This window comes from Condylura cristata, unplaced genomic scaffold (assembly GCF_000260355.1).
Source record: "Condylura cristata isolate star-nosed mole 26May11 unplaced genomic scaffold, ConCri1.0 scaffold00019, whole genome shotgun sequence".
NCBI classification, from domain to species: domain Eukaryota; kingdom Metazoa; phylum Chordata; class Mammalia; order Eulipotyphla; family Talpidae; genus Condylura; species Condylura cristata.
Window position 1 is genome coordinate 26,857,696 of NW_004567120.1, and position 14,086 is coordinate 26,871,781.

The following is a 14,086-nucleotide window of genomic DNA, read 5'->3' on the forward strand; positions in this document are numbered from 1 at the left end:
AAAAAAATAAATTAAATAAAAAATAAACATAAAAAAGTGGGGTTTTGGGAGAGGAGTAGGTCATCTAGATGGAGTCCTCATGAGTGGGATTAATGCCCTTATAAAAGAGACCCCAGAGGACACTTTTTGCCCCTTTGACCATGTTCTCATACAGAGAAGTGGACCCTCACCAGACCTGGCATCTGATGACATCTTGATATTGAATGCTCCAGCTTCCAGACCAATGAGAAATGCAATTCTGTTGCTTACAAGCTACCCTGTCTGTGGCACTTTGTTAGGTCAGGCTGAACGAACAAGGGCAGAGTAGTTACTAAACCACAGCAAGTGCTTAATTGCGTTAGTTCTTATAGTGCTTAGTTGTTGACATTGTCACCTGCAAAGCAATCATCATTGTTCTAATAATATTGACAGGCAATAAAGGGGAAATTTCCTTAAGGTGAAGATAGGGATACAATTGGGATCTTTTTGACAAAGTCATATTTTTTTTTAAAGGTGACATTAAAAGATGAAACTATCATATCACTAAAAATTGGGTCTGACTAGCTAGACATAATATAACTTGTGAAAGATGGGCAGGCCAAACAAGGCAGGGCTGACGGCTTTTAGGCATATGTAGGGCAAGATTAAAAATGAATGAATATAAACACTGTTAGAATCAGTGGTGTAATGATGATCGTTGTCAAATTCTAGAATCAATAGAAAACCCCTATTTTGCATCAGTTTCTTCTGTCAAAGAGATTTATTTCTGGACTAGAAAGAATAACAGAATCATCAGTAAGTATAAATTGAAGCTCAGGATTCATGAGGAAGTAGTGTTGAAAACATTATTTTCTTGGCCTTCATGAAAGATTTCTGAGAGCAATGACTTAGATCTGAGACTAGGAAGCAGGAAGCAACAGTTGTCATCACAGGCATATTCTGAATGTCTTGACTGACTAACTTCACTTTCCTTTTAAGGTTGGCTAAATTGACAGGACAGTGGAATGGGTAGATGTGTTTCATATTCAACAAACCATTTTTGGAAAGTTTTGTCATAATCTAATGAGTTTATACAATATATGAGATAAATGATGATGCCAATAGATTGACAGTTGTTCATAATTCAATGAACAACTATAGTAAGATTTCATTTGGCTGATCTGTCTCTTTCCCTTACCCTATTTAATATTTTTTTTTATCTCAGCCCTGGGTGAGGAAATAGTTTTTAGATGATATAGAACTAGTCAGAACAGCTAGCTTGTTGAATGATATAATAATGACATCCCAGGTTCATGCCAGGATGGCATTATGAACCAAGTCAAAAGGTTTTAATTTCATAGACAGATGAAATCTTTCACATTAAATCTAGTAACATAAGTACAGTGTGGGAGATATTAGCTTTAAAATACCATGTATGTAGAGACTAGGAGGTTTTAGTTGAGTGTAAGCATGAGTTGACAGAGTGCTGTGGTTGTGAGCAAAGGCTTTATGAATGGAAATGGAGACCCTTGAAATAAAAAGACAATTTTCTTGATCTATTTTGGGTGCCCAAACAATACTGTAATGTTTTGTTAAATTATGTGCTCCTCATCCAAAACAGACCATGGACCAATATAGCAAGTAAGAAGAGAACAATTATATGTTGAATGACATGAATTTGTCATTCTTGTATGTGTTTAATGACCACTTATCAAGAAAGCTGTGGAAATAAGACAACAGGAATCGATGACTACATATAAGGAGTCTTCCAGACCTAAGTCTATGCCTTAAAGATGACAGGCTGGTAGGATGCTAGAAGCTAACAGTGAGTTCTGGTGGAGTTCTAGAAACTCAGGAACACAGCATTGCTACAAGATTATGGATAGTCCATGGATAAATTTCTGTCTGGGTCAGCTTTTCTCTGAAATTTCTGGGATTACCTTCTCCAGATCCACCTAACATAGACTTTGAATACAAATGTCCCTTATCCCAAAAAGTCTAATTTTGAGCCTAGTTACTTATGCTAATGAAGAGAAACATAATTTGTTGCAATTTTTAATGGTTTTCATTATTGTTGTCGTCAAGTTAACAATCCCAAAAGAGTTGACAACATTGGGAATATCTTGCCATATTGAAAGGATCACTGAACTAAGAGAACACAAGGTTATATAATACCAACATTAGTCCAGTTTCTCTGGGTCTCAATTTTGTTATTAGAGAAAAAGACAATCAGATTAAAAAGTATTTAAAGTAACTTTAAAATTGAAAATATGTTGTAATTCTACCTCTAATTTTTAAGAAATATGGTTTTGTCATAAGCAATAACAAAGCCTGAAAAAAGCCATCATTTCAGCTAATGAATTAAGCTGAATGAATGGTTTACCTATTACATGTTCAGTTCAGAGAACACTAAGGACTTTAAGTTCTGAAATTTAGGCAAACATCATTTTATTTCCAGTCTTAATTGTTCTAAATACTCTCTGGTGTTTGGCTGATTTGCTTAAACTTGGGTTTATTCTTTAAGAACATTTGTTCAATTTGGTAGAATCTCAACAATCCTTCTTTAAAGAATTGCCTCTTAGGATAGTATATGTCAGGTCATGCAAAAGAGAAACTTGGAGCCAAAATTTAATACTTGGGATAGAAAGGTCAGATACTCTAAAAGACCACAGAAGAGGAGTGAGCTTGAAATCCATTGCTAGAAATTTTCCCAAGCAAAGTTTCTTCCAATTAGAATGAATCGTTCTAGATTTTGATTCAACTTACATATCTGAGCCTAAGTATGTCATTTACTCAAAGATTTAAATGCCGGGCATAAGGCAAAAGTGAGAGGTCCAAATAATATATTTTTCATAGATGAGAGATTTACAGCAGAAATGTTTCATTTTCAGTGATTTTCAAATGCAATTTTTCTCAGAAATAGAAATGGCAGCTCACAGAACCAATGTTTAATTCTTATCATAACATATGTTGGTTTGCAGAGATGCAGAGCAAGTGTTAACAGCTCATTTTTGCCTCAACACCCCCCAAAAATGGTTAATCTTCCTTAAAATCCAAGTCAAAGGATCTGAGGGAAAACACAACCTCATCAAAAATCCAGTGACACAAGTAGCTTCCCAAGCATTTTAGACCAGTTAGTCCCAAAGCAACACTGGTGTTCAAACAGATTTCAGTGTATTATTTTGGAGCCTTCCGGGTAAGGGGCATTTTACCAGGGACTCCAGGGGAAATAATTTGAAGCACTATTTGTTGACAGAGAGGGGGAAATATATAGCTTATCTAATGAAAGTTTTTCCTTTTGCTTCCCTCTATTTTGGAAAGCATTTATCTTTGCTTGTCACTTGTTGGGTTCCAGTTGATCTATTGTAGCACTTTTCTGGGATCTCAGTAACTGAAGTTCAGCCATCATAAGGAACGCTTCTGAGAGTCCTGTTGATGAGGCAGGCCAGCCTCTATCACAGATGAAGTATGTAGCCGACCATAGCTTTCTTTTTTTGTATATTTATTATTTTCCACATTACACAGAGCTGCAGTTTAGAAAAAAAATGCATAATGAATACATTGAAATTAATATTCTCCTGCCTTTGAAGGAGCAAAAATTACAAGTTCAGACAGGATCTTTCTTTTTTCTCTCATTCTCTGCAGGCTCTGAGTCAACTTTTCTGCCCCGTTCTTCCTTCCTCTCTTCTTGAGAGAATAAGGTTGGGTTTGAAATATGCTATAATTTTCTATAAATTCCAGTAAATTTTGATTTAGAATCAATGCTTTGCAAAGACATGTTCAAAGGAAGATTTAAGGACTAACTTTCTAGTAAAACAAACAAACAAACACTGATATGTATATAAGTTTAAATAAAGCATTCTCTGATTTATTTTACTGAGCAAAGGAAGGCAAACTAATAATAAGCCACTAGCTTGGAAATAATCACAACTTGTATGTGATTCAGTAAGAGTTAGACACTGCTCTAGGGGGAAGCCAGCATGAAAGATAAGAAGTAGTGAGCCAACATGACAAGGCCGCTGACTAACACCAAAGATAAATGGGGCTTCCAATTGCCACATGCCTCCCTCCCCTACCCCAATGTTCTGCTCCATGACAGATATGGAAAAGATCCAGAAAAAGCTAAATTAATGAAATGGGATACAGACAATACGTAATAAGCTTCTTCAATCTGCAAAGACGAAGAATGAAAAGAAAGGTAGGTGCTGCGGATCTAACAAAATTAAGGATTGAATGAATCACATTTCAGAAAAGTAAAATCAGGTAACATCCCATAAAATTGGTAAATGAAGTTTATGGTCAATGAAACGAAATACTACTTTTTTTTTTTTTTGAAATACTACTTTTTATATCACTCACACATTTTTTCGAATTTAAATCTAAGCGAACAAAATATGAAATGTGAGCATGGCATTTAACCTCAAGAGTTCACATTCTAGTTGGGCAAATACATAAAACCTAAACGTGATGAAACACTAGAAGTGATTTAAAGGAGGCATGGGCTACATGCATAAGAATATAGTAGTTTCATTTTCTGATGGGAAAAGATGGGTTTGAAGATGAATATACAAAGACTTTACAAAAAAGAGACGCTATGACCTTGAAAGGTCACTAGTATCGGGAAAGAAGACTATTTCAAAAGAGGAAAAGCATCAGTAAAGGTATAGATGGAGAGAATGTAAATAACTTGTCGATGAAAAAACAGACAAGGTCCAGGGAGGTTGGCATTTAGCCAATCAATTATGAGAAGTCCAAAGATAGGCAGAGTCTTAAACACCATGATGAGGAACTCAGACACTAGCTAGTAAACAACCCAGCACAGTATTTAAGCAGGGGAGTGTTCTTGGTGCTAGCGCCACCTTCTGGAAAATAAATAGGTTTACTAAGATTGAGGTGATGAAAAACTAGAACCAATAGGTGGACTCATTCATACCTGTTTTTCAGTATCTGAAGACTATGATGTGGAAGGAGATGAGAGGCATTCTGTGTGTCTCAAGCTAGTGGAAGGGGATATTTATACACAATATGAAGACCGAACGGGGGGATGGGTAGGATGTACGGCCTCAGTCGTTCTCCAGATGTTTTCAATCACTCAACAGAATGCTGTAGAATGGATTCAAATATTATAAATAAAGTATCTTATCTTCTAAGTATTTTGGCTCAATACTACTCATCTGTCTGTGTATGCAGGGACACCGAAAAAACAAGGGGTTTTCTGGAGGGATGCTAGACAACCTTTCAGATCCCTTCCAGGTGGAATTCTCACTCTTCCACAAAGGCACTCTTCAAATAGACAGGCATCAATATAGCTCCTGTTCTTTTTTTGTCCGTTTGTTTTTCTTCATCCCATCTACTACTTTGGCTTTCTTTATGCATTTTTCCTAATGTATCTTCAATTTACACAATGTGGTGGTCTCCTTGATGGTGGAGGGGTTAAATCTCAGTGCTATCATGTTATCACATGTTGTGTATCAATTGTGTCAATAAAGCTGGAAAAATAGTGACTAGAACATGTTTAGCTTCACCTTTCTGGTCCATCTCTTCTGGATGCTATATGTAGTCAGCCCATGTTTCTAACCAAAGCTGGCACCAAAAATCTAGCATTCCACTTCCCCAAAAAAAGCAACCAGATCCTTATGTTTCTAATTAGGACTTTATGTACAGTAAAACCTTAATTAACTGAAGCCCAACTAATGAAACATTTTATTTCATGTTCTCTATTCAACTTTTATGAGAAAAAGAAACACGGTAATTAAGCAAGCAGATATCTTGAATTTACTGAAGGAAAAGCAAACTCATCACCTAACAAGTGGTATGGCCTAATACAAATTCATCACAATCTCTTACTGTTCCTGTGCAACTGATTTCAGAATGACAAAAATGGGATCCTGCAATGACATTCAAAATACTAAAGTACAACTCATTCACATTTAGTAAACCATATTCATTTAGGTAGTAAAATGTACTACCTAAAACGTTTTCAACCACAAAGATTGAAATAAAAGATAGCAATGCTACTTATCAAAAAAAAAAAAAAAAACCTCAGTTTACCCCCTTCCTTGAGCATCTAGTTATTCAAGACTTTTCTGTATTATAGAACCACGTTCTTCACTATTATGTGTGAAGGGACTGGAAATATTTCATTTCCATTTCTATACTACCACTGATATGGTACCCAGGTGTTCAATAAATATTTTGTTGAGTGAATAAATAATACACAAACATTAGTTATGATGAAGATCCTGCCTCAGTAGCCACATTTTCTCTTTTTGTCTCCAAAATGTTACTAACTGTAGTGACATACTGCCATCGGGTCATACAAATATGGTACATAATTATAAATGTGGTCTTATGTGCATTCATCATATTAGACTATAAGGCAAAAAACTAAAAATGATCTTGAAGGTCATCCAATTTAAACATAATTTTACAAAGGTGGAAACGAAGGTGCAGAGAACGTAAATGACTTGTTAAAGGTCATACAATTTGTTAATCACAGAGGCAGAGCTAAAATATGATTTTTTCTTTCTCTCAGTCCTATGAGTTTTTTCTGCTACAACAAACAGGTTATACATTTTTTCAAGTCAAATAAGAAGCATATTTACACTTGATACTAACCTGCTCAGAAATGTCATTCCATTTTGACACTAGAATTCTCAAGTTCCATGGCTTGGTTTTCCTCTCCTTAATTTGAAACACATCTTGTATATTTATTTTATATCCTTATAACTCTAAAATCTATCTGATGGCTTTTTAAGAGACAATAAGAGCCAGACTAATACGGCATAGCTTTATCACTCAGTATTGATACAGGAAGTGCCATCTATGATTATAATGTATTAAGAGCACACCAAGACATGAAGGGTTTCATCAAACTGATAACTTTAGTTATCAAACTAAAATTCACTTCATGTTTAAGAAATTACAGGTTTTGGTAAATGAATTGCCCTTCCAAGGACTGTCATAAGCAAGGTTTGGGACTGTGTATTTAAAGTGTGATAGGTTGTAATGAACAAAAAGTTTAGGAAGCCAATGGAAGAAATAACTGGTAAACCATACAGGATAGGTACACTCTTCCATGCAACTTTCATATTATATTTCACTTGGCTTTGAGTATTGTAATTGTTATATTATTCATAATGTTGGATCTTTTTATGTGAAAGGGGGCAAGAGGAAAGTCATTGCCTTATGAATTAACTCTCTAAGCTAGATTTAAAGAATGTAGCCTGGGATGGCAAGTTAAACTCTAAGCTGGATAATAATGAAAATAAATTACTAATAGGAGACAAATCTTAATGGGGATTCATGAGCTGCTAGTCTACAACAGGTTTGCATGTTTGAGATCAAACCTTCACACCACACTCAAGAACAAGGCAAAGGGCTAGAAAATTCAGTGTATGCTGTCCTTCCTCTAAGCACGCCATAATCTAAGGACATGAGGGACATTTTCACAGAGAAACCTGACAACTTATGGAAATACTACAAAAAACAATAAAGACAGAAACAATCCCATTTTTTAGATTGCAAACTACTGTATCTATAGTCTTTGGGGAAATGGGATACGCTGAAAAAGAGATTAAAAGCATTCTAAAATTTAATGGATGATCAACTCAAAAATATCACATACTTACTTTGCTGTTATGGCCAATCATAAACGGTACCTGAAAAAATAAAAATGCAATTTCAATTTTCTTGATATTTTATGTTTATGAGATCTAAAATGATAGCATAGTTTTTTAATTTATACATCAGAGAGGCCATTTGAGGAAAAGTAGGGCTTTCACAATTCTCATTCTTTATGGGCACTTTTCCCCCAGTTTTATAATGGTGATTAAAACCCAAAATAGGAGTTACCTGCATTATTTTTTATCTCTGTATCTGTTGATTGTCAAAACTGGCTTTTCAGAGCCATTATAGGTATGTAGGTAAGAAAATGAACAGTCATCATTTTCAAAATAAATCACTGTATGGATAGTGGGCAGGAAGGAATAATGGCTGCCAAGGTTCCTGCTCAGTTTATCACTTCAAGGTCTACGTAGTGCATTTTTACTTCATTAATCAATGGCCAAACACTTAATAAGTTCCTTCCAAGTCAAGGAACATCACTCACCGGGCCTCATCACAGCAGGGCTGAGTTGCAGCAGATTATTGCCACAACAGATTACTGAGATGCTTGACAAACTAGTTTATAATGTTTCATTCTTACCCTGTCAGGTAAAATTGAACGTAATTAGGATTGACATCAAAGGCATTTTGGAAAAGGTCATGTACTTATCACATCACTTAGATTAAGTACATAAATGCTGCAAGTTGGGTGGGAAATCTTTAAAATTCTAGACAACTTTGAGAAGACACTGGGAGATTTCTTCTAGCGACCTCACTGAATTTGTTGGAGAGCTTGAGGGCACAATGTTGACAGGGCTGCTTACTCAAATAACTCATAAGACTGGAAGGCAGCTTAGCCAAAGCTTATATGATTCTATGAGAAGCCTGAGAACAGACAGCTAGTTGGATCATGGTTTTTAACCTACATGTCTTTGGCCACACTATCTTCAATTTACACTGGACCTAGCTTCTCAGGTTAACCTTTCTAGCCTTTGTCATCTGTATCAGACTTAGTAACATCTAGAACTCTTTCCTTCAAAAGAAAAATGTGTTTTCATTGATTCCCTTCTTATGATAGATCCTATGACAGCTTTTCTACTTCGTTATGTTTATGTTTGTATTTTTCTTTACTTTTTTTTTTCTTTAGAAAATGTGAGATGGAAATATAACTCATGAACATTAAACACTAATATGTTTTAAAAGAAATGGGGCATTTTATCATTAACTTATAAAAATAAGCATACAATTTGATAATAAAATAACTGGAAGGAACTGGAAGTTTTCCATAATTTTCATTTAGAGAAACTAAACAGACTATTTTACTTTTAAATGGCACCTTGCATTAGATATAGTACTGAAAGTACGTAAACTAGCATGTTAACTTCAAAATGTTATTAGATAACATTTATATAGTTAATAATAGATTTGTTGCCATGGAAGCTTAACTGAATTTTCTAGCTCTGAGAGTTGATTTTTTAGCAATTAAACCCTTAACTCTAATGTTTCATTAACAGATTTTTTATATGAATGTAATTATTTGGATGAGGATATTGAAAACATTTCCTAGTTTGCAAATGATACTCAAATTGGAAGAAAAGCAAATGATGAAGGAACTGTAATCAAAACCTTAAAGACACATATTATTCAGGTGACTGAATCAATGTAAGACAAAATAAACTTTCACATTAAGGATTCATGTGAATAAGAAAGTACATGCATGGATCTTCTTGTTCTCCAACCTATCCCCATCTCTACTCCAAACCTTGATCAATTCCCTCACCCAACACACATTCCATGAGAATAGTAAGAAACAGATGTGATGATGAGAGAAAGGAAAATCCCTTAAAATTATTGGCCACAGGCAAAGTAGAAATAGAAGATTATTAGCGGCTTAATAATCTGCCAATGTCAAGAGCAATGAATCACCCAAAGTAATCCCGTTTATGTCCAATATGCTCATTATAGTACATCTGGACTGGAACCAGCAGTATTGATCATTTTCTTTGTGTTCTGGACCACTGCTCCAGAATTATACTTACTAATTAAAATGTGATAGCTAATTCAAGTGTTGAAACAGATGGAAAAATACAATGTTTTAATATTTGGATTATATTCACTGAATAGAAAATTAGAAACACATTACCATAACTTATACTGTGAAGAAAAGAAGACAGATCCTGGGGCATGATAGACAGAGAAGGTGCAGGCTTGGGTTGACAGTAACTAGGGATTTTGGAGGAATGATCAGCTCATGTGGTTCTATAGTCAGGAGCACCAGCCTGGCAGGGAGATGGCAAAGGATGAAGTCTTGGACAAAAATGCTGTAGATTTACAGAATCTTTCCATATAAACACAGATTTATTAAATTCTGAGTTGACACATGGTTAGTGAGAAGCAAAACCATTATGTGAACCCAGTTCACTGTTTTAACCAAGAATCCTATTTCATATTTTCAAAAAGGAATGAAGCAATAAATGCTTGCAATTAGAGAGAAATCAGTTTGATCCTAGCTGAATGACCTGAAACTAGTTACTGAACCTCTGAGTTCTAGTTTTTTAATCTATAGCATTATCGTGAAGGTTAAAGAGGTGACAGTATCTAACACAGTAAAACAGATACTGATAAATGGGTTTATTATAATTAACATTATTAGTGAGAAAATAAATACTTTCCATTTACCCCACCTCATTACCTACTGCTTATTGATGGCAGAGTTTGCTAGTCACAGTTTCTATTTATTTATAAAGTACCTCTTGGTAGACACAGTTGCAAACCAAATCTACAGTAATGATGGCAAACATATAGAAATAATAAAGGCATTGAAAGAAACAGAAAATAGGGCCCTCCCTGGTGGTGCAGTGGGTTAAAGCACAGCACTAAGAAACTAAAGCCACTTCAGCATGAGTTCAATCCCCGCTCCAGAGGTGACCCACATGGCGCGGCAGACCTCTCCTGACCCGCCCACTGCTCCCCTCAGCAGTGTTCTTCAACGATATCTGCCTGTTCTGCTTCTCGCTCTGTCTCTAGTGAATCCTCTCACTGCCCCTGTACCACTCTGGCCTGTACCTCAGTTCTGTATGCATAAATAAATAAATATTTTTTAAAAAGAAAGAAACAGAAAATAGATATTGCCCTGATGCTTAAAATATGTTTGTAAGCTGGCAAAGGGAATTTAACCTAAGAATTGATATGAAATGGTTTACCATATGACATCATTAATAAGACTAGTAAAATAGTTTTAATGATTAGTGGGTGTTCATAACTGTATTGACCATAGCTTTGGTTGTTTTACATGGGTTAACTCCTTTTTTTGCCTGCAAAAACCTTATAAATTAAGGACAATATATTATCCTCACTTTATAGGTGAAAAAACTGACACCAGCAGCTGAAATCACTTCTCCAAAGTCACAGAGATAGTAAGGAACAGAGCCAGTACTGACAAAATACCCAAAGGGCTATGAACTGGACTAAATTATCTTAACAAAGAAAGACTGGACAAGATATGAAGATAAAAAAATGCCCCTAAAATAACAGAATAAAACTCAATACTTCAATCATTAAAAGGGTGGATACCAATGAAAAGGCCAACAAACCAGAAACACTGTCACCATCAGTTTCTGGCTTACTTGCATCTCTGAGGTTATTCTGTGGCATCTGGATATATGTCTATTTCACTCTCCATGTATCAGAGGCCTTTCTTTCTTGAAGAAGTTCTATTTCTGTAATAAAGTTTGCTGGTCATATTAGAACAATATATTTGAAAGCCCCATTTTTATCTCAATAATCATAATGAAAATCTTTCTGTGTATTACAAGTGTTTCTGAGATAAATAATATGCAATTCATATTGAATGATTTTTCATTTTGCCCAAATTTCATTTCTACCACTGCTTATGTTATACCACAAACATTTCTCAGATAAACTTTTAGTTGTGGGAACACTTTCTTGACTACATTATTTCTCCATTGTACCATCCATTCAAACAGGCTACAATAAAATTCCATTATGTGATTTTTCATGGGATTGAGAAAAGAAAACATCATAAAGAGGAAAATGATAAAAGTAAGATATATTGCTCCATGGAGACTTTCCTCAGAAGCTTGTTTTGAGTAGACAGCTGTGTGCTCACATCTGTTTTCGGACAACATGGAGACTGTAAGGGATCGCATGGCACTTTCCTGTTTCTGTTACTATGTTCCCACCTTCACAGCCTCTATTATTTGAGAAGTGGAACACTGATTTCCCCAGCCCTACTGTTTCCACACTCTGGGCCGCCCAATGGTTGGTATCAGGACAGCAATACCAGCATCAGCATTATCTAGAAGCATGTCAACCGTGCAGCATCTATGCCCCCCCATACCTGCTGAAACCAGATCTGCATTGCAATAAAATTTCCTTGGGATTCCTGTGTACATTCAAGTTTAAGAAGCACTACTCTAGAGATAAAACACCCAGTGGAGGAAAATCCTTTCTCTCCGAGACAGCTGAAAGGAAACATGTGAAAAGATCTTAACGAATTTATAAAAAATGAAAGGGTGAAATTAAGAGAAAAATCACAATGGATACAAGAACTAGGATGTAGGCCAGCAGTGCAGGAGGTGAGAGGATTCACCAGAGACAGAATGAGGAGCAGAACAGGCAAATATACTGAAATACACTGCTGAGGGGAGTAGTGGACCAGACAGGAGAGGTCTGCTGCACCATGTGGGTCAGCTCCCTGCCTGGGGATCGAATTCGTGCTGCAGTGGCTGCTGATACCATCATGTTGCTGAGACTTAGCCCTATATGCCACCAGGGAGGCCCTTATCAGTTAAAATTTATTCAGTACCAGGCATCCTGTTGGAAACTTTCCTGACACTGTAACTTTAATCTTTAACATTCTTTCCTGTTTCACAGATAGAGAAACAGAGACTCAAAGAGCATATTGCTTCAGTCACACAGCTAAAGGCGGAAAATACAAAGACATGTCAGTTTGGCTTTGAAACCTGAGCTCATAACCACTTACTGCCTTTTTGATCTTTTCTCTACTTGTGACTCAGGCTTTTTGCTAGCACAATGTGAATGTACTTCCATTACTTATCTACTCCAGGTGAGAAAGCCATTTTCTCAGTAGGCTCAAAAAATTTCTATCTAAGACTTAAGTTCTGCTCGAATCTTCTCCAGAAATATCAATCCATTTGGAATACTGCCCCACAAACCCTAGGTTTTCTCTGGCTGGTGCCTGCACCTCATACACGTCTCTGGTCAAGAATAACCTCATCGGAGAGAATGGCCTGAACATTATGCTAAAATATCGCTCCAATTGCACAGAATCATTCTCTACCTGCTTCGCGTTGGCTTTTTTTTTAAAGATTTATTTATGCATGCATGCACAACTAGGATTCAGGCCAGGGTTGCAGGGGCAGTGAGAGGATTCACCAGAGACAGAGTGGGGAGCAGAACAGGCAGACTGACAAAGTACACTGCTGAGGGGAGCATGTGGGTCACCGTGGCCTGGGTTGGAACTCATACTCTAATGGCTGTAGAGAGCTTCATAGTGCTGCGCTTTAACCCACTGCACCACAGGGAGCAAGGGACCTTTGGCATTTTTTATTTTATTTTAAAACAATGTTTATTTCCCTCCTTACCCACTTCCCTACCTAACATATTCTATCTAGGTGGTTTGTTTATTCATTTACTGTTTGTCTTCCCATAAGAGTGAAGATTCCATTTAAGCAGGAACTTGATCTTGCTATCACTTGTACCTAAAACACTATCTGGCACATGGTAGGCACACAAAAAATATCCATAGACTAAATGAATGATGGTGGATAACATCTTTGCCTTTGAAACTACCTTCATTTTTTTCTCCTTTCAAACCAACTGAACATGAGCACCCTTCCTTTTACATAAAGCCCAACATCTCATGGGGCCTTTCCACAAAGATTCAGTTTCCAATAGAACACATGCATCTACTCCTTGATTAATTCATAAAGCATAAGTAATGATCACATTTCAATCCCAGTGAATGTTTAATCCTCACTCCAGTCCCATTTTTTTAGTACTAAATTCCAGGGGTACTAAATTCTAGGCTGCATTTTGTTATGCTCATAAGTCACTCTGCTTAATTCCACACCTATCTGTCTTTCCTTCTCTATTGCTTTGAAGGGTGAGTGTGTCCCACCCGGGCATTGGTACCCTGGTCATGAGTAGAGAGCTTCTACTCATGAAGAAATCTATTTGAAACCCTAACATGAATTCCTACAATAAATAAGAAGGTGTGTGCGTGCATGCATGCCAAAATTACCAAAATTTTTGAATGTCCCCCCCACATTCTAATTTTTAAAAAATGTCAAAAACGATGGCAACCATACACTTCTAACTTATTAGGATAGAAGTAATTGAAGAGAATTTTATTATTTCAACAAGGATAACTCATTCAAAAAATATAATGTATGTATCTCTTCAACTATCAACACTAATACATTCACAGAGAAAAAAAGAAATCTTTGGTCAGTTCATGTTTCCCCTTTTAAGGACCAGA

At 36.1% G+C, this 14,086-nt stretch overlaps 1 protein-coding gene across 1 annotated transcript in view; it reads right to left on the reverse strand.

Annotated features, from left to right (window-relative positions):
- The window catches only part of TENM1 (teneurin transmembrane protein 1), a 590,326-nt gene extending 582,708 nt beyond the window's left edge, over window positions 1-7,618 (reverse strand). Inside the window, exon 1 of the mRNA XM_004685779.2 lies at window positions 7,590-7,618. The gene's annotated coding sequence lies outside the window, so the exon portion shown is untranslated. The remainder of the gene's footprint in view (window positions 1-7,589) is intronic.
- Between the last annotated feature and the right edge of the window lie 6,468 nt (window positions 7,619-14,086).